This window comes from Lycorma delicatula, chromosome 4, assembly GCF_047948215.1.
Source record: "Lycorma delicatula isolate Av1 chromosome 4, ASM4794821v1, whole genome shotgun sequence".
Taxonomy (NCBI): domain Eukaryota; kingdom Metazoa; phylum Arthropoda; class Insecta; order Hemiptera; family Fulgoridae; genus Lycorma; species Lycorma delicatula.
In genome coordinates, this window is record NC_134458.1 from 168,784,504 (window position 1) to 168,812,079 (window position 27,576).

Here is a 27,576-nt window from a genome sequence, read left to right on the forward strand (position 1 = left end):
TCTCCCCTTAAAAACACTATAGTCCAACAGAGTATAAATTTCTATGTACACAGAAATAAATACATAATTAGTTTTTCCTAATTACCTTCTCTTTATATTATAATTTCGTTATTTCATAGAATGACGTAACTGTTTTAATAAGAACTCGCTTTCACTGAAATTACATTTATTCTTTCCGTTAATTCATAGAATTAATTCTATTTTGTAGTAGACTAAAAATACATCCTGTATCAGTCGAGTCCTCTAAAAAGGACTGTGATTCCTTATCAAAAGTGTTGATTCATGGGCAAATGCATTTACGCAAAACTGTCATGAAATATTTGAAGAAATTATTCAGTGAATATTATTTACATAAAATAATTTTTGTGTGTTTGTATATCTATATTTATACATCTTATATATATAGAATGATTCAGGAGAAAGGAAAAATGATTGAGGACTGATTCTACAGCTTGAAACAAGGAAAAATGTTCATGCAAATTTAATGTAGTGGTTTCTAAATCAGCCGATCATAGGTTTAATCTCTGACGAGGGTTCGATACTTTTTTACTTATCATTCTAAACATTATACATAGTAAATAAAATATATGTTGCCAATCGGTAAGCCACGGCTTAGCCAAAAGTTATTTTTATTATTTTCATCTTATGCTTGTCACCCATTGACAAACAGCATGATACCAGTTCCTAACAAGCTGTTGCTTCCCAGCGGGTGATAGTGAGGAAGATAAAAAGGCTGCAGTTCGTCGTTGTATTGATGATATGTTGTTGTCGAAAAATAATCACCTGTATTGCGGCTTTCTAAATATCACTCGTCACCCGCTGGCAACCAACAGCTTGTCAAAAACTGGTAACATGCTGCTTGTCACCCATTGGCGTCCTCGTCTCAGGGAGCCAAGGATCAATGAGCCCAGTATATCAACCGGTGCCCAGCCACCCAATGGCGTGCCACAGTTCCATGGCACAACCACCCAGTGACAAGCCTTCCGGATGTAGTATCTGCTTTTTCAGACTAGTAAAGTAAATATGAATTTTATTTTAGGTACGCACTTTTAACTGTTGTTATGAAACGGTATTTATAATAATTTTATTATTACTTTAATTTTATATACTTAACACTTCTGACAAAAGTTACAAATATAATTTTTCTCTTCATTATGCGTAATAAGGTGGGATTTTAAATCATCATCTTGAATAAGGGAAGAGACTTTTGACAAAAGTTATTTTTTCTTTTTACCATGAAAGTTAATGCATCTCTAAAATTTACATTGAATATTTCATCACAATATTTTCACAAACCAATTTCTTTCCTTTCTGCATAGGTAACTTGTTTTCACTACTTATATTCTCGACTAAATTTTCTTCTGTTGGTACATCACCATATGCATACTTACATTCACTCATTTTTTTTTTTATAATTCCATCATGTACAGAATTATTTATCCATCAATACAATTTTTGGTAATTCCCTTGACGGTTCCTTTATCAATAGTAACCTGTAAAATTAAAAATAACTAATAATTACGATTGCAATAGAAAGGGACACAACAAAAAAGTCAATGTCCAATAATGACAGAACAAAAATGGCATCATCAGTTTGTTTTATTCATTGAGTCCACTGTTACAAGGTACACGTACCTTGACGTGCTTGAAAACTATGCTGTTTCTCAGATTTTTGTAGGATACAGTTTCCAACAAGACGGTGCTCCACCACACTTTTATTAACATGTTCCTGAAAAATGCTTCGGGATTTTGAAACAGATGAGAGGTCCAACCGCACAGCAACCTAGATCTCTCAGATATCGCTCACTCTTTTGGATTTTTTTGTTTGGGGTTTTATTAGAAGTTGTAACGCAAGAAAAGTTTGAGATCTGGATGATTTTTAAAAAAAATAAAAATGATCTAATAATGCTGCAGATGCTCCTAAACACCTACGAAATTCCTAAGTTAGATTATCGTCTAGATGTCTGCCAAGCTACAAAAGGTGCATAACATTGGAGTTGAATAACCTACACTAAAATATGGAGAGTTGCTGTTTATTTTAAAAAAAAATTATTAAATTATATAACCTGGTTCTCTTAATATAAAATGTCGTACACTTTCATACTGTACAATTACTTACTCTTAGACCAGATACCGTATAGATATAATTTAGTATATATATATATATATATATTAAAAATGTTTTTAAATTATAAAAATATGACGTCAAGGCATAAAGTCATATTAAAATAATTTTTAGTAAAGTAATTATGTATGTTGCCCATTTAAGTGAACTTACTTTACTACATACTGATTGAAATATATTAACTTTTTTTTTTTGGGGCGGACCGACTTGGTGGTATTGCACCGCCCAGGGGAGTGTCTTTTAACTCTAATAGGCCTCCCCACCTGCCGGCTACATACCGGCATGGCAGGTCGGCCTACCGGTGTAGCTCTTTTGAGAGAGTAATGATTGATTTTTGCCCAAGTTTAGACACCACACCATACCTCGTGTGTCATGGTGTGGTGCCAGGTCTTTTCCTAAATCACTTATTTTCCTTAACCCTATCTCATACCCTTGGAGTCCCCAGCGGCTCATCGGGACCGACACACCTCGGCAGTTCCCCACACAGTACATGCACCCAGGATCTTCTCTTCTCCCAACCTTGTGCAAATAGTTGTTAAAACATCCGTGCCCTGTGAGGAACTGGGTCAAATAATATTCCACCTCGCTGTGGTTTCTCATGAGCCAGGGTTTAACCATTGGTATAAGAGTCTTGGTCCAACGGGCAACTTCATCCTCCGCCCACCTCTCCTGCCAGGCTTCAATGACTGCACCTCTGATCTCCTGTTCCGTCCTTCGCCTTATCAATGCGTTGCTTGGCTATCAATTCTATTGGAGGTACTTCTGCTAGGACGCATAAGGCATCATAAGATACTGTTCTGTAGGCCACTGCAACACCTAGAAGCACCCTTCTATGTGTCCTCGCCAGCTTCTCTCTATTTCTCCTAATGGAGAAGGCGCTCCACCAGGCCGGTACAGCATATAGCAGCGAGGACACTGCTGTTGATGCTAACAGTCTTCTTTTAGAAGCCCTAGGGGCCCTCTGTGATGTCATCAGTACGTTCAAACTTTTAATCATACCCTCAACCTTTTGGCATACTCCATCAATGTGCTCAGAGTATTTGCAATTTTGTAAAGTAACTCCTACATATTTCAGGGAGTTAACTTCTTCAATGACCCTGTTATTAATTCTTACTTCCATTCGATCCAAAATTCTTCTGCCGGTGAAGGTAATGCACCGACATTTTTCTATTGCCAATTCCAGACCCCTAGAGCATAACCATTGATGTATTATGTCTGCAGTAGCGTTTACCCTGTTCCGTACCTCCATAACTGTCTTTCCCTCTACCAAGACTGTGAGATCATCGGCATATGCAATAACTTCTACGCCTACCGGGAATTCACTGTTTAATAGCCCGTCAAAGACTATAATCCATAACAAAGAGCCCAGGACCAACCCCTGCGGGACACCACTATTCATTAGGAACTCTATGGCCTCCTCCTGAGCTTCGACTGTAAATCTCCTGTCATTCAAGTATCCCTTGACCTGTCTACAAAGATATGGACTTATTAACTTATACATCACTATCAAAATAGACCAGTGGTGCCATCTACTGCAGCTTTCAAAATACTGTCATCCTCATATTCTGCTTGAAGGTTGATGATATTAAATTTATTTTTATGATACTATATATAGATACAGTATCTTTCTAAAATGTTAAATCCCTTACTATTTGTATTTATATTATATTTAATTTCTAGTATTTTTAAATTTGTCCTAATATCAGATATTGTATGTTTATTGCTAATAAGCTACATTAGAGAAACCCAGTTTACATTTTTTATTTTCTAAAATATTCCAAGAATCTAGTTTTAAATGATCTAGTATTTCATGTATAAATATGGCCACAACGATTACATTAAAACAATTACTTATTAGGTGTTTATTTGTCTGGCACACATGTTTAAATTTATCATTATCATAAACATCTGTGATATTTTATCAGTATATACATATTTTAAATTTATATTGTCAACTTTTTGTGTGCTTTTTAATATTATTAAATGCACATTACTTTTAATTTTTGAGATTGTTTATTATATATATTATCTGCTAAAGAATTATCATAACCATTACATAAGGCAATTTGTTTTATAATACCTATTTCTTTGTTTAATTTACTTTTATTTTCATTATACTTTGTATAATTAATTGCTCTATTCACCATGTTTGTGTGACCGTGGGTGATTTGAAGATCTATGTATAGTAGTTTTGTTAGATGTGGATTTCCTATATACTGAAGTTAAACATTGATTATTTTCATTATTAACTTCAATATTAAAATCTAAATAATTTATTTTTTTTGTTATTATTGATTTCAAAGGTAAATTTCAATCCACAATAATAGGAATTTAATTTGTTCAATACGAATAAATGCTCGTTACATATAACTGGATTATAGACCACAAAAATATCGTCAACATATCTAGTCCGAAATAAAATATCGCGCATATGAGTTATCCTGTAAACATTCTTACTTTCAAACGCCAGTAAAATAAACCTCAGATAAAATAGATGACAAAGGAAAACCCATCGGTAGAGTGTTTTACTGGGTGTAATATTTGTCATCAAATTCAAAATAATTCTGTTTCCATATATTTCTTATAATAAGAATAATATTTTCAAAAAATAAGGGATCCTCATGATTTTGTATTAATTTATTTTTTATTATGCTAATAGTCTTTTCTACAGGTATACTAGGATACATACTGCAAATATCATAGCTGACCGTCTTAGTTTTATCACTAATTTTTAAGTTTTATTAATTTATTTACTAATTCGTATCCATTTTTTATATTATATTCACAACCTATATTTATTTGGTTTCTAAGTATTCTATTGATTATTTCTGAGATGATGTAAGGAGAGGTTTTGAAGTTAATTAAAGGTCGCATAGGTATACCTGGTTTGTGTATTTTCCGTAGCCCGGTTAATATAGGTGCACATGGTTCGTAAGGGTACAACTTAGTGTGATATGTTAAATTATTTTTAAATTTGAAAATGTTACGTGCAGTATTATTTTATTATTAAACTTTTCTTAAAAATTTTTTAGTAGGGTCCTTTTTTACTTTCTTTTTTCTGTTTCGCCTCCGGTAATTACCTTTCAGATAATACTTCAGAGGATAAATGATAATGAAATGTATGAGTGTAGTCTTGTACAGTCTCAGTTTGACCGTTCCTGAGATGTGTGATTAATTGAAATCCAACCGCTAAAGAACACTGGTGTCCACGATCTGGTATTCAAATCCGTGTAAATATAACTGACTTTACTAGGACCTGAATGCTGGAACTTTCGACTTTCAAATCGGCTGATTTGAGAAGACGCGTTCACCAGTAGATCGACCCGGTGGGTTTTATTTCCTTGAAATCATTCTCCATTAAATATTGTTCTATCAAATTTTTATGTTTATGAGAATACATGGTGATTGGCGTATTAGTTTTATCTGATTTCAAAATGATATCATTATTGTTAATTTATCATACTTTTAATTTAATTTAACTGAATAAAAGTTTAAAATGAAATAAAATAAATAAATGCATGATGTTAATATATTTTATTATTTTATACATAAAATATATTATATTACATTATATTTTACAAAGTTTGCAATATAATTTGAAATGAATATATAATGTACCTGATGATGCGAGTAAATCATGAAAGCGCTCCTGAATATATAGTGGAATAAACTAAGTCATCTTACTTTATTTATTCTGCACTTTGGTGACCTAATAAAATAAATAAATTTCAAAAAAATAATAGTAAATAAATAAATATATATATACTATGACGAAACTAAGAAAATATTACTTATAATAAATAATAATATAATTTTTCTCCCTAAATGAATCATGAGACCTTGCCAACGGTGAGGGGGCTTAAGTGCTCAGTGATACAGAGTAGCTGCACCAACGGTGCAACCATATTGGCGAGGTATCTGTTGAGAGCAGACAAAAGAATGATTCCTGAAAGAGGGTAGCAGCTCTTACAGTAGTTGTTAAGGGCATAGGTCAGAAGAACTTAAACGGCCATATCAACATCACTCAATCTTCTAAGTACTGTGCAGCTGAATGCGATGAAAAGCTGTTTTTTTTCTAAGAAAATGTAATTCTCTGCATTTTCATGTAACAAAGACGAAGGAGGTGCCTTCCTAGGTAAAATATTTCAGAGGTAAACTAGTCCCCTGCTTGGATCACCGGGTGGGGACTACGAAGGAAGGAGTCACCAGAAAATTAAAAAATAACATTCTAAGAGTCGGTGTGTGAAATGTTAGAAGTCTAAAAAAGGTTGTTAGGTTAGAAAATTTAAAGAGAGAATAGGATATGTACAACTACATTTAAGATGTAGTAGGAATTAGCAAGGTTCAATGAGAAGAGGAAAACGACTTTTGGTCAAGTGATTTTAGAATAATTAACTCGGCTTCAAATAAAGGGCAGGCAGGAGTAGATTTTGTAATATACATAAAATATATTATATTACATTATATTTTACAAAGTTTGCAATATAATTTGAAATGAATATATAATGTACCTGATGATGCGAGTAAATCATGAAAGCGCTCCTGAATATATAGTGGAATAAACTAAGTCATCTTACTTTATTTATTCTGCACTTTGGTGACCTAATAAAATAAATAAATTTCAAAAAAATAATAGTAAATAAATAAATATATATATACTATGACGAAACTAGGAAAATATTACTTATAATAAATAATAATATAATTTTTCTCCCTAAATGAATCATGAGACCTTGCCAACGGTGAGGGGGCTTAAGTGCTCAGTGATACAGAGTAGCTGCACCAACGGTGCAACCATATTGGCGAGGTATCTGTTGAGAGCAGACAAAAGAATGATTCCTGAAAGAGGGTAGCAGCTCTTACAGTAGTTGTTAAGGGCATAGGTCAGAAGAACTTAAACGGCCATATCAACATCACTCAATCTTCTAAGTACTGTGCAGCTGAATGCGATGAAAAGCTGTTTTTTTTTCTAAGAAAATGTAATTCTCTGCATTTTCATGTAACAAAGACGGAGGAGGTGCCTTCCTAGGTAAAATATTTCAGAGGTAAACTAGTCCCCTGCTTGGATCACCGGGTGGGGACTACGAAGGAAGGAGTCACCAGAAAATTAAAAAATAACATTCTAAGAGTCGATGTGTGAAATGTTAGAAGTCTAAAAAAGGTTGTTAGGTTAGAAAATTTAAAGAGAGAATAGGATAAGTACATCTACATTTAAGATGTAGTAGGAATTAGCAAGGTTCAATGAGAAGAGGAAAACGACTTTTGGTCAAGTGATTTTAGAATAATTAACTCGGCTTCAAATAAAGGGCAGGCAGGAGTAGATTTTGTAATGAACAAGAAGATAAGGAAGAGAGTAGAGTAATTCGTAATGCATAGCGATAGAATCATTGGATAAATCAAGGATAAAATCAAAACCTAAGCCGATTATTGTTAACGTCTACATGCCTACAAGCACCCATGATGATGATGAGATACAGTATGTATACAAAGATATTGACGAAGCAATTAAACATATAAAAGAGGATGAAGATTTAATAATAGTCGGAGATTGGAATGCAAGCATCGGAAAAGGCAAGGATGGTAATATTGTGGGTGAATACGGGCCGGGCAAAAGGAATGAAAAAGGGGACCGACTTATAGAGTTTTGCACGAAGCATAATTTAGTAATTGCCAACACCCAGTTTAAAAATCATAATAGAAGAATATACACACGGAAAAAAGGCCAGGTGATACTGCAAGGTATCAGACAGATTATATCACGGTTAAGCAAAGATTTAGAAATCAAGTTGTTGATTGCAAAGCTTATCCTGTAGCAGATCGATACCAATCATAGTTCAGCGATAATATAATGTAGACTGGGGTTTAAAACCTGAAGAAAAGGTACCAGATGAATAGGTGGGATTTAGAGAAGCTTGAGGAAGAGGAGGTAAAGAAGATTTTTGAGGAGGACGTCACAAGAGGTCTGAGTAAAAAGATAAGGTAGAACATAAAGAAGAACGGGAGAATGTTAAAAAGGAAATTCTTAAATCAGCAGAAGCAAACTTAGGCGGAACAATGAGAACCGGTAGAAAACCTTGGATATCAGAGGATATATTGCAGCTGATGGATGAACGTAGAAAATATAAGAACGTTAGCAATGAAGAAAGTAAAAGGAACTATCGACAATTAAGAATTGTCGATAGTTCATTTATAGACATTTCTATAAACAGGAACCGCTTTAAAGAAAAGCATTCAGAATCGGAAAGAGAAATGATCATCGGTAAAATAGATGGAGCATATAGGAAAGTTAAGGAAACTTTTACGATACATAAAAACTAAAGAGTGGATACCAGTGTACTTTGGTTGTTGGGATTCAGTCAACCACATGTCTCAGGAACGGTTGATCTGAGCCTGTACAAGAGTAGCCTTTGTTTACGTATTATCGTCATCTAATTGAGCGATGGTGAACTAAGTTTCTATGATGATAACTGAAGGATGTAAATATGCATTTATATATATTTTTTTCTCACAATAAAAAAACATAAAAAAATGTTTGCAGAAGATACGTGTATTTCTGCTAAACTAATAAATCTTATTTCTGCTACATTTATACGAGATACATTTATTACTCGTATATAGCAGAGTGAACAAAAAACTCCTTAATAAAATATATGAGTGGATAATGACAAATAATGTAAATGATTTACTATTCTAAACATGTTTTTTTCATCCTGTGTAAAGTACACATAATTAGTTATTTATTTCTAATCCAATCTTAATGAACGATTACAGGTTTTATTATATTTAATTATTTTGTCATTTTTCTAAGTATAAATTTTAATTGATCTCAGTCTTTAACGATTAATTTTTATTTGTTTTTAAGAACTTTCATTTATTTATGTGGAAATATTTAGTTACTGCTATTTATTTAAAAATAATTTTGATTTTTATATTCCCTTTGTAGGAATATTATTATGAAGTGTTTCATACCTGCGCATGTTATTCTTTGCATAATACGTTTCCTAATTATAATTCTTTTTTTTATTTTACATTTTGTACAAGGGAAATAAAGGTTTACTCATTCGTTCATATAAGATACAAATAAACGCTTTACCCTAAAAATCACTAACAGATTATTTTTATGAAAATAGTTTATACGTATTTATGAATTTCGGCGATTGGATCAAGATCACAAAATAACAACATACATTCCTATTTGCCGACTCACAGAGATGTTACTATATTTCAATTTAAAACTAGTTATAAATAATTATTTTTATATATGAATTTTAAAGTTTTTGAAACATGAAAATTTTTAAGGAAGTATTTTGAATTTCTTATTAGTGTGGAAATTTTGAAAAGAAGGGACGGCACAAAGACCAAAATCACATTCATAGCGACAATATTGCACAATTCCTTTCCTATGTATTATACAAACATCTTGTTTTGTGTAGGTTTTTCTGTATCTGGTATGCGACTGGAAATATCATTACATATTATGATCTGGAGGATCATCTTCTACAGACGGCCTACCTTTTTTTGGGAATGACTTTAAATTCAACAATTTACTTTCTGAATTGAAGAGCACTGTACTTGACACCGCTTCTCTTATGAAAAAAATGAACGTTGAATATAGTATATTTAAAAATCAGCAGAACTGCTTTTATATCACTCTTTTTGTCTTTTTCTTTTGAGAAGGTATGCGTTCAGCATTTAATCCGCCTGATCAACTCTGTCCATAAAAATATGATCATCAACAACATTTGGAACATCGCTTTCTTTCCTATCTATACTATTTCTACACAATCTATTTTTCTTCAACATAATTTTACCCTCTTTATCATACACCGCATGAATTTCATTTTTATTTAATTTTTGCTTTATATCCTTTGGAATACCATGTCTGTACTTTTTGACAGTATCTACTAATTCAATATTTTGCTCACCCAAAGCCAGAGCAAGTTCAGGAGCAATATATATATATATATATATATATATATATATATATATATATATATACTACTGTCTGGTTCAATTTAGATGGATACTGTTATTGAACTTCAGAAATAGATGTTAAACAGCTAATTTGCTATGAGTTAACCACTAGACCAGCCTGGTGGGCAAAACATATATATATATATATATATATATATATATATACATACATATACATATATATATGGACATATATGTATATATGTATGTATGTAAAAAATAACCACCAAATACAGTAACAGAAACCTAAAAAACTAATACTAAAAGTCGAATTGTCATGGGATACTCCATCATCAGTCAATATAAAATTCCAAAAAAAATAAATAAATAAAAACAAAAATTTAGAAAACATAAACCCTAATAACGACAAAACTTGAACATAACTTAATGCCGACTGGAATGATTTTTTGTTTTTTGTAATTTTGGAATTTTGAATTGACTTATGATGCAGGATCCCGTGATACATCGACTTTAGTATTAGTTTTTTAGGTTTCTGTTACTGTGTTTAATGATTATTTTTTTGTTGCTATTTGACACAGCGGTCAGTATGTAGATGATTAATTAAAATAATAACAATAACGATGAAAATAATAATAATAATGAAAATTATTGATAAAAAAAGTAATAATAATGAAAATTTAGGGCTAAATAACCGTAGCTGTCGATGACTAAATATATCAGCGGGACACCAATTTTCCAGATGTCCGCTTAAATCCAGACGAGGCAAGTTAACAAAAAATCTAATACATTATCTGAAAATTTTAAACACTATTCAAATAAATCTTCGCTTCAATAAGAATTTTTTTTATAGATCTTAATTTTACTGGGTTTTTTAATTTTTTTTTTCAATTCATTTAGCAATAACATATGTATTTTGTAGTCTTTGTAAAACTTTTTATAAATGCAAATGTCTGCATACTGTTTTTTTTTAACCGTATTACTGAATTTCTTTTTTCTTACATTTTAAATACAAGTATGTTCCAAATTTCTTTTTAATTTTACTAAAATGCATTCATTTCTTTATATATATATATATATATATATATATACATATTTTACTTACTATCTTACTTACTAAATATAGAATGATATGTGCATTACATATGATAAACCTCTTTTAAATTAGCCTTTTCAAATATCCGTATTTGGCCTTGTAAGGTCCATCTGGATAATTATAATGTATGCAAAATCTAACATTCTTACCGCTTCATTTTCGACTTGTAAATTTTCTGATTTAACAAAGTCGACCTCTTCAACTGCTAAGGGATCTTTTTCGTTATCACCATTCATGTCAAGCGGTTCCTCTTTCAGTCGTACAAAATCTATTTGCTGTAAAGAAAAACAATAATTTAATTCTATAAAGTAAATATGTTTATGATTTTTTGTATAATTTATAAAATTAAAATAAATTGTATCTCTAATTCGCTTACCGCAGTTAAATTATACTATTATTATTAGGCGACTTTAATATGCCAGGTTTTGTTAAATGTTATCAAAAAATGCTGCTACTCACCTCACCTTACAGATTTTTCTACAAATTGTAATCTTTTACAATTAAATAATTTGTTAAAACTCTTGCGGTAATTCTCATGATTTTGATTTTCTAATCTTATGACATTAGTGTTAATAATGCTAGAATTCTAATCTTATTTCACATAAATATTTTTACACAAAAGGTAATCAATTTTGGACACCTAATTAATGCCATTCCAAGACGCTGCCCGCACAGGCAAACTGCCTGGAGGTAGAGGTCCTAGCTCCCTCGAAGGTTAAGATATTAAAAATATTTGTTATTTCTTCGCCCCCAAGGCGGGTGAAGTTGTGAATTAAAAATATTTATTATGGAAAAAATAGATTAATCCTTATAATTTATTATTATATTTCTGCCACCGCTGCAAATAAATAACTTATGAATTTTTCATGGTCAAAGGTGTACTTTAGTTACCGTAGTTCCTATTATTCTATCTTTTATAATTAATTTCTTTTTCAGGTTTCTATAAAACCTGAATACTATATTTATTACATATCAGTATTATTATTCTCACAACCATGAGGATAACATACATTGCGGGGATCCAGTCCAGGAGGTGGAGCCCTCTGGATAGATGGGAATAGCAACTGAAGTGAAATCTGTGATTGTCCAGAGCACACCAATCTCCCTGCCAAATTGGGAATGGTGAGCAATCGGGGTTGGATAACCTGAACCCCAAAGGGTCTAGGTTCTGGTTAGACAGATAGTATTTTATAAGAGACCTAACATACACTTAATAACTAGAGCAACCGAGTTACCGGGGTTTTTACACAGAATTAAAAAAATGTATAAATTACTATTTTTGAATATACAGTTTTAATAACATTATAATACTGCACAAACATAAAACCCTCTACACCACTATCATACTTTTGACATTGTACTATTGATAACTGCAGGCAACAACATTCTGCATCAGGTGATTCTGAGTATGATTAACACTGCTGCATCAGCTCCGCAGGATGCTAACGTCAAATATATTTTGTAAAAATATGGTAAAAACTTTAAATACAGAATTAAATTTTAAGTTATTTTCATTTCATTAATAAAATTATAAGTCACAATCGTGTTTAATCTGTATCAAGTCAAGTTTTAATTACTAACCTGATAAATATTTAAATATGACAAGTAAATACTATTAACAACTGATCACCCAGAGCTTATTAAAATTAGAGCTCTATCAGCAAGTTAAAATATTTCAAACAATTTGAAGCAGGACATCTATTATGTTGTTTGGCTCTAGCGGGTCTGTTACTGCCATACACCTCGCATGCTAATCAGCTGATATGATGTTATATCATTAGGTGGTTTACCTGATAAATGTACTGTCAGATAAAATAATACTACAATATAAAACGTATCTCCTATTAAAAGACTTAGCTGTATGTTTTGATAGTAAGTTATATTTCAATGAACAACTTGTTATATTGTATCTAAGTCACTAAAGATGGTAAATTTTATTAAGAGTTTCTCTTCAAATTTTAGAAATATTAACTGCGCAGAATTTTAGTTCATGGATTTATATAGTACTAAATTATGGCTCTGTTGTCTGGCGACCTTTTGCTGATTTGCAATTAAAATTACTAGAAATACCACAAAGAATCTTTCTTAGATATGCTGCCTATAAAATCTGTGATCCGATCGTAAAATTCATAATTTAAATTTGTTAAAAATACCAAGAATGAATCATCTCTGATTAGGAATTTTCTACTAAAATTTTTGGTAGTTATTTTGACTATTCTAATTTATTGCAGCTTTTTGACTTACATATATTAACAACTAGATTGCTTATTGAAAAAAATTTTCAATATTTCCATGGTTCAATTGTTTCTAATAGATTACATATTACTAGCCTACATTTACTATGTAAGTTACACTTAATAGCTTATCAAAAGCTATTCTAACTTATGAATCATAATTTTGTTAAGTACTTATGTTTTTTTATTTATTTATTTTTTTTTTAATATGATTTTGTATTCATGGGTTTAATGCGAGTCTGTTTCGATTAAATAAATACGGTTTAAAATTAACACTTACCAAAATTTAAAAACTTACTAAATACCGATCGCCCAGCCTTTGCTTTAGGGTAAAAATAGAAAATTAGGCCATAGCAACAAAGATAATTGCGAAATTCTAGCAAGTACTTTGAAAAATTATTAAACTACCAAGAACATAAGATTTCAATCCCAAAATCTAGCGACTTGAAATGAAAAATCCAAACAACATAATTAAATGAAAATAGACAAAATCAGCCAGAAATTAAATGACAAGATGACACGTAATAGCTTGACTGCAGCAAAATTACAGAAAGAATTGTGAAAGCAACAAAGAAAAAACTAGAAGAGATATGGAAAACTGGAAAAATCCCACAAGATTCGAAAAATGCATTAATACTACACAAATAAGATGAAACAAAAGTAAATGACGACAAAGGGATTTCCCCCTTACCTTTGAGAATATGAAGGATTCAGAAAAGTAAAATCATGTGCAGAACAAATCTCAAACCTTAAAATGTTAATAAGGAGAAAAATGACAAGGCGTAAAAACTAATTGTCTTTGTAGATTTCAAAAAGCCATACAATTCAATCTATAGCACTTCCTTTTTAACATCCTAGAAGAATTTGGTGTGGATCCCTACACAATTAACATTACTAAACCGGTCTCTTCCAAACACAAAATCAGAAGTAAAATTCATATGAGAAATGTCAGAAGAATTAGAAATTAAAACAGAAGTAGGACAAAGGAGTGGTTTAGCATCGATTGTTTTTATCTGTGTCCTAGAGAAAGTAATAAAAGAATTGGAAAAGAAAGTGAAAAGGTTGGAACACACTGCTAAATAAAATTGGTTCTGACACTGAAAGGAATTGAAATTAACTACTTAGCCTTTGCTGACAATATTACAATTTTATTGGAAAACCTCGAAAAGGCAGCATAACAAGTAAACCACCTGAAATAATTTGCAGGGTAAATAAGTCTTTTGAAGGGTAATTTCTTTGAAAATGGTAGAATGACCGACCAAGATTCCCCCAAGTAAAAACAAAATATGGAAAAATCAAATCAAATTTAAATATATGACAGAAATAATCCAAATTAATGATTTAGATAAAAAAATCAAATACGAACGAGAAAAATAAAATTTGCCAACCGACTAACAAAAGATATTTTCAACAAAAAAAACATCTCAGTAGATGACAAAATCAGGCACTAAAATACAGTAATCAAACCAGAGGATCTGTTTGCATCAGATGCATCTGAAATTTGAAATCTAATAAAATAAATTCAACAGAAAATACAAAGTAAAAACTAGAACGATTCTAGAACCAGTAATAATACAACAAAATGGATGCAGATTAAAAAGTAATAAAGGCATTTACAAATAAATACAATAAAATCAAGAAAATGTCAATTCCATCAGAAAAAGAAGAGCCAAATCTTTTTTCAGTCTTATAAAACAGATTAACAACCGCATTTACAGAAAAAAGAATGTAAATCAACAGATTTCAGTGGTTGTAAATGAAATGAAAATATTTGAAGCAGATAGTATATTATAGAACAATGTTCAGAAAACCGGTACAGATTTCAACGAAACATAGAAAAAAGATTTGGTCAGAAGGGAAAAGGCAAAACTAAAGCAAAAGAATGAAGAACTGTTGAAAAACTAGGAAAGAAAATACACAGAAGAAAGAGAAATTAATAAAATATTGCTTCATTTTCCAAAGCTGATCAAACACAAAAAAAAATTAAAAAAGCTTACATGCTCATGCGATTGTTTCAGTCATGTGATGTGGTAAAGAAAAGTATATCATTTTTGCTACATTATCCTATTCAATCTCTAATTTAATATTTTTAATAAGAGCCAGAGCTTCATAAAAGTAATACAGGCCCATTCTTTATCTATAAAAAAAAAATTAAAATAAATATCCATAATAAAAACAAAAATGTAAATATAAAAATACTGTCTTTTACACCTCTCACAAACAGCTCTCTTATATTTCCTTAATGATTGTTCTTTATTTACGTTTTGTGGTCGCTTGAATGAGGTTATATTTGATATTGATGCAAGCAAGTATTCTCAATGGAAAAGATAAGAACAGGCGAATAATATCAACTCATGACTCCATATTATGTGGCTCACATTAAATCTGTGAGGCTATGTGACATGGCCCTTGGTTCACTGATTCTTTGATTCATAGTAATGTATGTGATTTTTTTTTAATTCCTTGTATGAAGTAAAGGAAGAATTGTGATTGCAAAAAATTTCTGTTTTCAGATTTCCACAGAAATATCCATTTTGACCATCCCTGAATCCATTTTGACTAGTTTCAGCATGACATCTGTACATATGTGTCTGACATAACTCAAAAACGATTAGCTGTAGAATGTTGAAATTTTTGATTTAGGACTGTTGTAAAATCTAGTTGTGCAGTCCCCTTTTGATTGCAATCGACTAGACCACGTGTCTAAAAAAGCCCAAAATCCAAAAAAATTAGATTTAGGACTTTTTCTTTACTGCCGTAATAAGCCCTCATTGAGAGCTTTTCAACAATATATCATAAGAGTGGTACTTATTATCATTGGTTCAAGAGTTATAGCCCAATAAAATTTTAATTAAATATCTGGATCTTACAAGGGGAAGGCACATCAGTTTGAATCAGACTTCATTTCAGATTATTTTTTTAAAATTTAAATATATTGCTTAATTAATAATTATTAACCTCTGATTATAAAAAAAATGTTACAATAAATAATAATTCAATAATAGCAATAAAAAAATAAGAAAATATGTATCAGAAGTTGTTAGTGAAATAGAATTTTATGTACTTTTAAAAATGTGTATATGTAATTTAATAGGCGTACAAGGAAGTCATGCGGTGCCCCCATCAGACATGGTGAGATATCTGATTATTTAATACTAATTGAATATTATAATTTAAATCATATCATTTTTATTTATCCATTTGTTTCAGTCTACTTGATAATAAATATCGCTATAAAATTTAGCAACCTTCTCCTGTTTCGTTTTTGTTTTAATTTTGTTGATGGGTACATCATAATAATTTAAAAAACATAGTATTAGATACATATCGGACTTATAGTATAGATAGATACATATATATACATATCATATACAGATCAAAATTTTGCAAACAAGTTATAAATGACAAGACAAAAAATTACAGGTTTATAGAGTGATTTGGAGGAAAGTTATTAAAGAACTATGAATCTGTCTGATTCTGTCAGTATTTCAGCTGACTAACGGAGTAGCAGCATATTCAGATTACTTGTATTCACAGTCAAACTGTGAATATCTTGGAGTGTGCCATCGGAGCCTCCAGTGCACTATACAATGATAACGATAATGAATCTAATCTAACTGCAGTTAATAACTTAGATATAAAAGATATTTTATGAGGACCTGCTAGTGAAAATCCAGTTATTTTTCCCAATGCCTTTTTACTATTAGTTAATGATGAAATAACAGTAAAGGTACAGACACCAACACCCAAGAAGTGTATTATGAATGCACTTTTGATCGATCATGCCATTTTCAATTTTTTATTCAACGAGACAAATCATTATGTAAAACAAAAGATTGAATTTGAAAAGAGAAAGAGACCAACTGAGAATTATAAAAAAGGGTACTTACATATTAACGCCACCGCAGCTACAGCTTTATTTTAAAAACAAAGTAGTCAATCGGATTTCGGTGGAAAATGAACAGTCTCTTTATTAATTTTAATAAATGGTTATTTATATTTATTTATTTTATAAATATAATTTAACCAAACTTAACCTACGCTCGCTAACCTTGACTAATTAACATCGTAATTTTTTTGAGTATTTATTTAATAAATTCAGTAATTATTGCAATTATTTATTACTTAAATACTCAAAAAATTACGGTGTTAATTAGTCAAGGTTAGCGAGCGTAGGTTAAGTTTGGTTAAATTATATTTATAAAATAAATAACTATAAATAACCATTTATTCAAATTAATAAAGAGACTGTTTTGAATCTATGTTAAACTTTGAGTATTAATACCGAAATCTGATTGACTACTTTGTTTTTAAATAAAGCTGTAGCTGCGGTGGCGTTAATACGTAAGTACCTAAAAAAGCTCTAGATTGAAGAAATGGAATACATCTGATGTAAATGAAATGAAAATATTCTATGGGACAATTTTGTGGATGAGCCTTGGTAAAATGCCAAGTATGTAGCAAGTCTGTTGTATTCTAACCAGGTTAGTAAAATAAATTATTGTAACATATTTGAGATTCTTCTGAGAATGTTCCACGCTTCAAATAATGAAAATGCACCACACGATGATACTGCACAAAATTCAACTTCTTCCAAAGTTTCAAGACGTAATGAATTCTCAGGAAGAGATGTGAATCGATGAAAAATAATTCTTTTCAGGAGACAACTTGTCTTTCATCAATACTGTTAAAAAAAAAGGCATCAGCACAGGGTGAAAATTTTCAATTATACCTCGTCTGGGGCTACACATGGAATCTCATTAAATATGCCGGAAAAGAGGCAATCTCAGGCAAAAGGGTTCCAGAAAAATATGCATTAGACTAGACCTTGGTGGACCATTAATTGATGCTGGATGAACACTTATCATGAAAATCAGTATACAAGTCTATCGTTGGCTTCTCAGTTACTTGATTGTTATACACATCTTGTTGGTAAATTAAAGGCTAATCAAAAAGGAAATATAAAACAATTAACAGAAACCAAACTGAAAAAAGGTGAAGTAGTTACAGCCCAATGTTCATATACAATACTACAAAAACTGTCATTTATCTCATCCTCTGAAGCAATACCTAACGGTGGGTTCTAGAGATTAAAAGAAAAAAAAAGAAATGTTCATGTACAAAAAAAAAATGCAAAAATAACAGGAATGTGTTAATGATTGGGATATGATAAGAAAACACAAAAACAAAACGGTAACAAAACAGAAGAGAGGGAAGGGTATTATGAAACCCAATATGGTAACAGACTATAACAGTGCAAAAGCATTTATAGATTTGTCTGACCAAATGAGCTCATATTCCACCAGCCTTTGACAATCAATCAAGCGGTATCAAAAAATCATTTTTGAAATACTGTTTTGAACTTCATTAATGGTTTTTGTACAACCTTGTTATCAAAGGGCAGAAACTTCCACCAATGAAAACCCTAATATTCATGGAAGAATTGACTAACACATTTTCTATAGACGTTTGACAATGATGTGCAAACTGAAGTCAGTCAAGATGGATCTACAAAAGAGACTGCAACAGTACATAGGCTGATGGTAAGCAGCAATACAGTGGCTGCTACAAAATGAAGAGGGAAGCAGAAGATACAGAAACCTCAGAAAAAACTATCAAAAGGGTGACAACAAAATATTCTGTATGTGATGCCTTCTTTTGTCTTTATTGCTTCAGCTGTTGACTGATTTTGTTATCTCATAAAACCTTTGATACAAACCTTGTTGATCATGATTTTATGTAAAAATGTTCTGATTGAATTATTTATAACAAAATTGATAATTAAATGATAGGCCGAATTGATGTAATGTTATTATTGTTTTCTAACTTAAGTATTTTTTTTTGTAATATAGTATGATGTAACTAATAATAACAGCAGTTAACACATGAAAATAGGTAGTTTCCTTAAGAGTTATAAATATAGTTTGTTTTTTTTTTTTTATACAAGAATACATTGTAAATAATATCAAAATTTATCATCATGTGATCTCTCTAAGGCTCACATGAACCTCACATCAAAAATTGAAGAATATCAGGAGGCTGTGTAGAGCCGCATGTGGCTCAAACCAGTTTTTGTATAAATGTGCTTTGTACAATACACCTTTTAATAAATATTACTAAAATGACTTGTTAAAAAAGATAAGTCTCATGGCCCTGATGTCAGTTTTGGCATATGCCTGACCCTTACCACGACTAAGCGAAGATCCTTGTATAGATTTATACAGGATCTGGGGGATGGTATAACTCGAATTCATTTTTAAGGGCAGCGGGTGCCCAAGTGCTCACCATCCATGTGGATTTGAAGCAATATCTGTTTCGGTTTCACCTAGCGGCTGATGAGTTGTGTGTCTGCGGGGAGGTACAGTCGAATGAGCATATGATGTTCGATTGACCTGCTCTTGGGGGGGGGGGGCAGAGACCAGGCCACCCTGGAACTTAGAGGTCAGGGGGAAAACTGGTCGCTCATAAACGGCGAGTCAGTGTGGCGAGAGCCGCATTGTCAGACCATGTGGGAGTTCCTCGATGAAGTTGCGAAGTTCAACTGTCATCGGTAGAGTTTTTTTAATTAATCTGGGTTATACCGATTCCTATAGCGCCACTGTCAGAAGTTTTTCCTGAGATAATGGCTGGCCACCAGCCAGACACAAGCTCCAAATGCTTTAAATGGTGAACGGGCACTAGCTGGCATACAGCGACCGACCCGTGACAGCCTAAATAGCTGTCTTTTATTTTATTAACTTTAATGACTTTTAGTAATTAGTAACAAGGGATGCGCCTCCCCGATCTAGATTTAGTTTGACAAGTGAGCGGTTGGGACACATAAGCGGGTGGTGAATAGCACCCTGCTTAATCTGCTCACGCTGATAGGTAGCTCACTAGGAGCTTTTAGGTAACGAGGTCGCTAAACTGGTTTAGAGGCACACTAGCCGTATCTTGGCACTGACATTTGGTCTATGCTCTAGGGCGACCGAATGGGGTGGTGGTGGTGGGAGAAATGCCAGTTAACCAAATATGCCTGATGCTTAACAGATCACAGCAACAAATAACTATAGGCAGTCATGTAAATTACTGATTTATTCAATTCATAATCATTACTAACAACAAATTTTATATTACATATTAAAAGTTAATAAACATGAACTAATTATAAAGGAGTATTTTATATACAACATTTACATGTTTTATATATCTGTTTCAAATATTATTTACAATTCTAATTTTTGTGCTTTGCTATTTAATTTCAGAGCCTTTCTAATAGAATCTATAGTTTGCAACATTATTAAGTAGCCATATGTATTTATTTAGTTATGAAAATGTTTTTATTGCCTTTATGTTTTTTGTTCCTTTGTTGAGTGTCAAAACAAATAGTTTTTTGTAACTGATCTCAGTTTATATTAGTGAATTTTACCAGACATAGTAGGTGAGCAGGCGGTTTTCGGTTAATAACAAACCAGATGGAAAATAGATATTTGGGTTTTTCCTTTATATTGGTGGAAATACAAGTATATGGTTATCAAGCGATGTGGTGTTTTTTTTCTATTTCTAGTTGGCAATCTCTTGAATATTTACTGAGGTCGGAAGAAAACAAAATTGAAAAACTTAAAGGCATATTATTGTACAGACATGTTTAGAGCGAGATAATTTTTTTTCCACTTGTTAATGAAACCTTTATAAATCCTGAAACTAGAAGTGTTGATTATCAGAAGAAACTGGGAAATGGAACACGACAAATGGAGAGGCAAAGAAAAGAATTATTCTTTCTCTAAACAAATTTTTTTAGGGTAGCTAGTTGCATCACTGCCCACAAAGTACGGTTGAAATTAAAAGAAATCTGACATTCCTCTTGCCGTACAATGAACTTCAAATGAAATGGCACTCTTAGGTAAAACAATATATGAGGATGTTGTGTGCAGGCTTTTACAAATATTGCCTCAAGAATTTTACCCCGTTTATATCACACGGCATGACTTGCCAACATAAGATAAGACACGGTCTAAACTGCAGGAACGACTTTTAAACTACGAACTGAGGTTAAAAGGACATGAAACATCTTAAACTCAAGGTCCATTCTCAACCCAGGAAGCGTACTTCTAGATCTAATTCTACAAAGGGAAGTCATGCTAAAGCTAATCACAATGACAAGAAATGTATTTCTTGTGAAAAATTAGGCCACCTCTCTAAAAACCTTTAAGCGGGAACTTATTTGTCATAAATATAAGTTAAATAAATTAAATGAATGTCCATCTAATAGCAAACACTGTGCTGCAGTTGAATCGGGCGTGGAAAAACTAATGGAAGCATTAACATTTTACGATGGTATCTTATACTCCACAAAAATCTGGAATAGCTGAGAGAAAAATCATAATTGTTTGTGAGGTGGCAATATCATGGTTGCATTCTGCACTCCACTTACCCAAATCGCTTAGGGGTCAAGTATGAAGCAGTCCTTTCTGCTACATATACGTTAAATAGAACAGCCGACGAAATAGAAATACCGACGAAAGGAAAGGCCTCTGTTGAGTTGTTTCTAAAAAGGGAAGTGAATATCAATCACAGAATTTTTGGAACTGAATGTTTTGCTTGGATTCTGAACAACAAAAGAAGAAAATTTGATGCAAAATTATTAAAGGTTGGATATGCAGACTGCAGTTATAAATTTTATTTTCCAGACAAGTAAAAGGTTATCTGCAGGGATCTTAAATTTAGACTGGAAACATTGCAAGAATCTAAAATTCATAATTTTTCTTACACGCCTTACTGATATACCAGAAGCCGAGTTGATTCCTTTAGAGAAATCAACAGATGAAAATTTTATTCCTAATCCATAAGCAACAGATAACATTTAATTAACCGGGTATCAAGAAGAGCAATATTTTTTTCTTCTCCATCTAACATTTTCAAATTATCAAGAGACCATGGACAGCGACAGAGCTTCTGAATGGAAGAAAGTGAAAGATGAAAAATAAATTATCAGCAGAATCAAATGCGGCAGCTAGAGAAGAAGCCTCCAGATTGTGGAGGGGTGGATAACCAATGGATATGTAATGTCAAGACCGATTCGAATGACATCATACTTTATAAAGCAAGACTAGCTGCTAAGGGCTGTAGTCAAAATCCAGAGATTATTTTGACAATTTTATCCCTGTTTCCCACTTAGACAGTCAGGGAAATTTTAGCTTGCTCATGATGTGAAGACCGCTTTCCTCAATGGACAACTTAACAAGAATGTGTTCATGTAATAACCTCACGGAAACGAGATGGAACACAAAAAGGGTATAAATTATTAAAAAGTTTATACAACCTTAAACTAAGTTTATAAGTGTTTGTATAAACGCTTAACACACTTCTTATCGCAGCGTGGTCTAAAAGAAGGCAAGGCAGATCTTTGCATGTACCACAGTAAAGAAATTGTGGTGTTTTTTCATGTTGATGACTTATTTCATCTTCAGCTGATTATATTAGTGACAAAGTCACTCGAAGACTGACTAATGAAACTCTCCTTAAACACTGTGGTAGATCGATTGTGAGAAAAATTAAATTGCAGAAATTTCTATGGAAGCTGCATATGTTGCTACAATAAAGGCAACCAAACGGTTGGTTTGCCCTGACATCTAATTAAAGGAAGTTGGTACACTTGACGTCACTTCAAAACCAACTCTCTTAATAGATAACCAGAGTGCCAATTAACTTAAAAATAAACCGATGTTCCACAATAAATCAAAACTAGATGCCATTATGCGAGGAAGATTGTGAAAAGCAATGAAATATTCAATTTCAAAAACAGGCAACAGATACATTTACAAAAGGTCTATCATCTGCTTAACGGAGTGAAAACTCTGTTGCCTATGAAAATTCAATATTTAAATCTGAGAGCTTAAATAAGGTTAAGGAGTACAATATTTTCGTACAATGTTCATATGTTTTATTTGTTTCATAAATTATTTATAATTATTATTTTTGTGAGATGTTAATTTCTGAGATTTTTTAATAGAATCGATAGTTTGCGAGATCATTAAGAAGGTATATATGTACTTAGTTGTGAAGATTGTTTTCTTCCTTTGTTCAGTCACAATAGTTCTTTGTAACCTGTCTCCGTTTATTTTAACAAGGGCTTTACATGACACTAATAAAACGACTGACATTTGCTAGGAATTATCATGAAACAGATCTCTCTTCCATTAATTGTAACATAATTGAAAGCTTCAACAGTCTACAAAACTGTCAACTATCGACTGTTTTTCTTAATTAGTATCGGAAAATAACGGATAAGAAAATAAGTATTACAATTTTCAATAAATAGAAAGAAAATTACTAATTAAAAACAATAATACGCTCACGACATACGAATTTTTTAACATGTTGCTTAAATAACCGATTTTACAACGAACTCAACTGAATTTACATCACAGGTTAAAGCCCACACTACAACAATCTATACAAAAAAACTGAAACTTAAATACGGTATAAAATTACTTACTCGGATAAACAAAAATGAACACCAATAAATTAGTAATATTGAAATTACAATGTAGATCACTCTCCTTAACAACGGTTTCACACAAATCACACATTTGGCATTACTAATCAATGATGCCAATAAATGTAATTGTAAACTTCAGTACATACATCGTCAAAACCATGATGAAAGTAACAAGGTGTCGCATGGCGCACAGCATTCGACGCGCATGCGTATACGCTCGTCCCAAAATCTCATTTTCTACCGGGTTATTTGAACATATAAGTAAGGGATTTTGGGACAAAAGTTTTTAGTTATACAAAAATTTTACAAAATTTTAAATACATAATAATGATTTAAAACAGTGTTTTTTTTTACACAAATTTATTCTGATTTTTTTTTTTTTGTCTTCAGTCATTTGACTGGTTTGATGCAGCTCTCCAAGATTCCCTATCTAGTGCTAGTCGTTTCATTTCAGTATACCCTCTACAACCTACATCCCTAACAATTTGTTTTACATATTCCAAACGTGGCCTGCCAACACAATTTTTCCCTTCTACCTGTCCTTCCAATATTAAAGCGACTATTCCAGGATGCCTTAGTATGTGGCCTATAAGTCTGTCTCTTCTTTTAACTATATTTTTCCAAATGCTTCTTTCTTCATCTATTTGCCGCAATACCTCTTCATTTGTCACTTTATCCACCCATCTGATTTTTAACATTCTCCTATAGCACCACATTTCAAAAGCTTCTAATCTTTTCTTCTCAGATACTCCGATTGTCCAAGTTTCACTTCCATATAAAGCGACACCCCAAACATACACTTTCAAAAATCTTTTCCTGACATTTAAATTAATTTTTGATGTAAACAAATTATATTTCTTACTGAAGGCTCGTTTAGCTTGTGCTATTCGGCATTTTATATCGCTCCTGCTTCATCCATCTTTAGTAATTCTACTTCCCAAATAACAAAATTCTTCTACCTCCATAATCTTTTCTCCTCCTATTTTCACATTCAGTGGTCCATCTTTGTTATTTCTACTACATTTCATTACTTTTGTTTTGTTCTTGTTTATTTTCATGCGATAGTTCTTGCGTAGGACTTCATCTATGCCGTTCATTGTTTCTTCTAAATCCTTTTTACTCTCGGCTAGAATTACTTTATCATCAGCAAATCGTAGCATCTTTATCTTTTCACCTTGTACTGTTACTCCGAATCTAAATTGTTCTTTAACATCATTAACTGCTAGTTCCATGTAAAGATTAAAAAGTAACGGAGATAGGGAACATCCTTGTCGGACTCCCTTTATTATTACGGCTTCTTTCTTATGTTCTTCAATTGTTACTGTTGCTCTTTGGTTCCTGTACATGTTAGCAATTGTTCTTCTATCTCTGTATTTGAACCCTAATTTTTTAAAAATGCTGAACATTTTATTCCAGTCTACGTTATCGAATGCCTTTTCTAGGTCTATAAACGCCAACTATGTTGGTTTGTTTTTCTTTATTCTGATACAAATGTAAATATGCCGTCGTGTTATTTCCCCAATTGTTTGAGCAGAACTGATTCGCCAGCGAAAAAGAATGTGAAATATTTTCCGTTCCCGGAGAATGAAGCATTAGAAAGAGTGTGGCTACAAAAATGCGGAAAATCATGTGATAATATAAAAATTGAACATGGTAAGTTCAAAAGTGTGTTTTTTATCTGAATTTAAATTTTGATGAAATAAATATGATTAAATTTAGAATTCAAATGCCTGTATGGGAAAAATGAAAAGAATATATTACTGGCTAATCGATCAATGGAATGAAATTTTCTCTGAACTTATTGACTTCATCTTCAATTATTATTAAATTTTAAGTTCTAAAATTAATTAATCTAAAAAATTATATGATTTATACAAATTAAATGTTTGCATAGATGAATTGTCCCATCAGCCTTCAATATAAAGTTAGATTGATTTTTCTAATACATGTTTGGTAAATCCTTTCATATGCACATGTATGTACTGAAATAATAAAGTTACGAAATTTGTGAAATATGTATGAAAAATTTTCTATTAATGGGTGTGTTATAAAGAGACAAATATGACTCATTTGGCTGTTTATTAGTTGAAACTAATGCGCATAGAAACTCCGTATGAATTATTAAGAATATTATAAAATAAGTTACTTGGATATTATGAAATATGATAATCTTTAACTTTACTAATTGATTTATTCAAGAAATTCGTCATTAATTACTCTCAACTGCGGATACTTTCCCAAGTAAAAATTTATATAGGGCTCCATATACGGATCATATATGAATGCCATGTATTGGTCATATATGTCAACATATATGAGCCATATAAAAGACTTATATGGTAACTTATATGGCACATATATGATCACATATGGTCATATGACGCATATAGTGTTATATATGAGCCATATATGGGCCATTTACGTCCCATATAAATGTTCTTATATGGTCCATATATGCACATACTTGTAGCCATATATGTGCTATATATGTGCCATATATGTTGCTATATATGGGGATAATTTAAAACAAATTTATGTATGTCCATTTATGCAACTTATATGGATCCTTATATGCGCCATATATACATTTTTACTTGGGTTGTGCACGTTTTTTAGCGGTTTTTTATTTTGTGTCAAAAAAATCTTAAAATCCATGTAAAAAATAATGTTTGTTAAAAACAATTTTCTATACAGGTATAGAAGATCGATTTATCACCAATAAAAATCTTTCAGGTATTAAATCAACAATTACTGTGAACAATTTTTTCCATCTACAATATCGAAAATAAATGTATAGAAAAATAATTACTGAGAACTAAAATTATCATGTTTTTATGAAAGTTTTCAGGCTTAGTTTTGAACTATTTTTTCAAACTTACAAAATAACAATACTAATAATATTAACTAACATTTTTTTCTGTTCAAATCATTTCCTTATTCGATGTTAATAGTATGTACACATTAATAATACTTGTATGATTTGTTTGTAGCCAGAATCTGTGAGGAGCATTTCAGTGCTGACTGTTTTGAAATTAAATATACAAAGCCAAAACGCGGTAGTGGAAAAGTCAGCAAACCTACAAAAAAATTAATTCCTGGCTCTATCCCTACATCATCCATCAATCGGATAAATAAAGAGAACATTCTTCCAATCAGCAGGTATATCTTGAATTAACAAATTTAAATAATTCTAGCTTCTACTCATTACGATATGACATCTCATTTACTTTTTTCATGCTATTCAATCTTCTTCTCAACTACAAATATTATATAATTGTAAAGTTAAATTTGATTTTAAAATATTTGTATTTGTATTTCAGAGATATAAATGATGCACCTTCAATTGCTGAGCCTCAAATCAATGGGCCTAGAGCAGTTCAGGTGTTTCCATCCACAGTTATTGCTGCAAAACGTAAAGGTGAAGAAATTATCCAACGGGCAAAAAAAATGAGAACTGACTCCGTCTTGACAGTCATTAATAAAAATCAAAAAGATTGCAGAAATTATGAACTTATTGCAACTGATATGGCTGAAGTATCTGAAGACAGTGTAGCTCTTATTTCACCTTCTTATTCAAATATGGATATTGATCCTCAGCAGTCTGTGGTGGGACTTACTGGAACAGAAAACGCAACTGACATTTTGAAGTTAAAAATTAAATTACTAAACGTGGAAGATGAAAAAATAAATTTAGAACGACAATTGGAGC

General features: G+C 31.6%; 1 long non-coding RNA gene across 1 annotated transcript; it reads right to left on the bottom strand.

Moving 5' to 3' along the window:
* Positions 1–1,099: 1,099 nt before the first annotated feature.
* On the bottom strand, positions 1,100–24,043 carry LOC142322969 (uncharacterized). Its single transcript, XR_012755981.1, has 5 exons — positions 23,865–24,043; positions 11,303–11,428; positions 6,637–6,727; positions 5,744–5,834; positions 1,100–1,493 (listed from the first exon to the last, which is right to left on the bottom strand). It is a non-coding gene; the product is annotated as an uncharacterized LOC142322969 (long non-coding RNA).
* Positions 24,044–27,576: the final 3,533 nt, after the last annotated feature.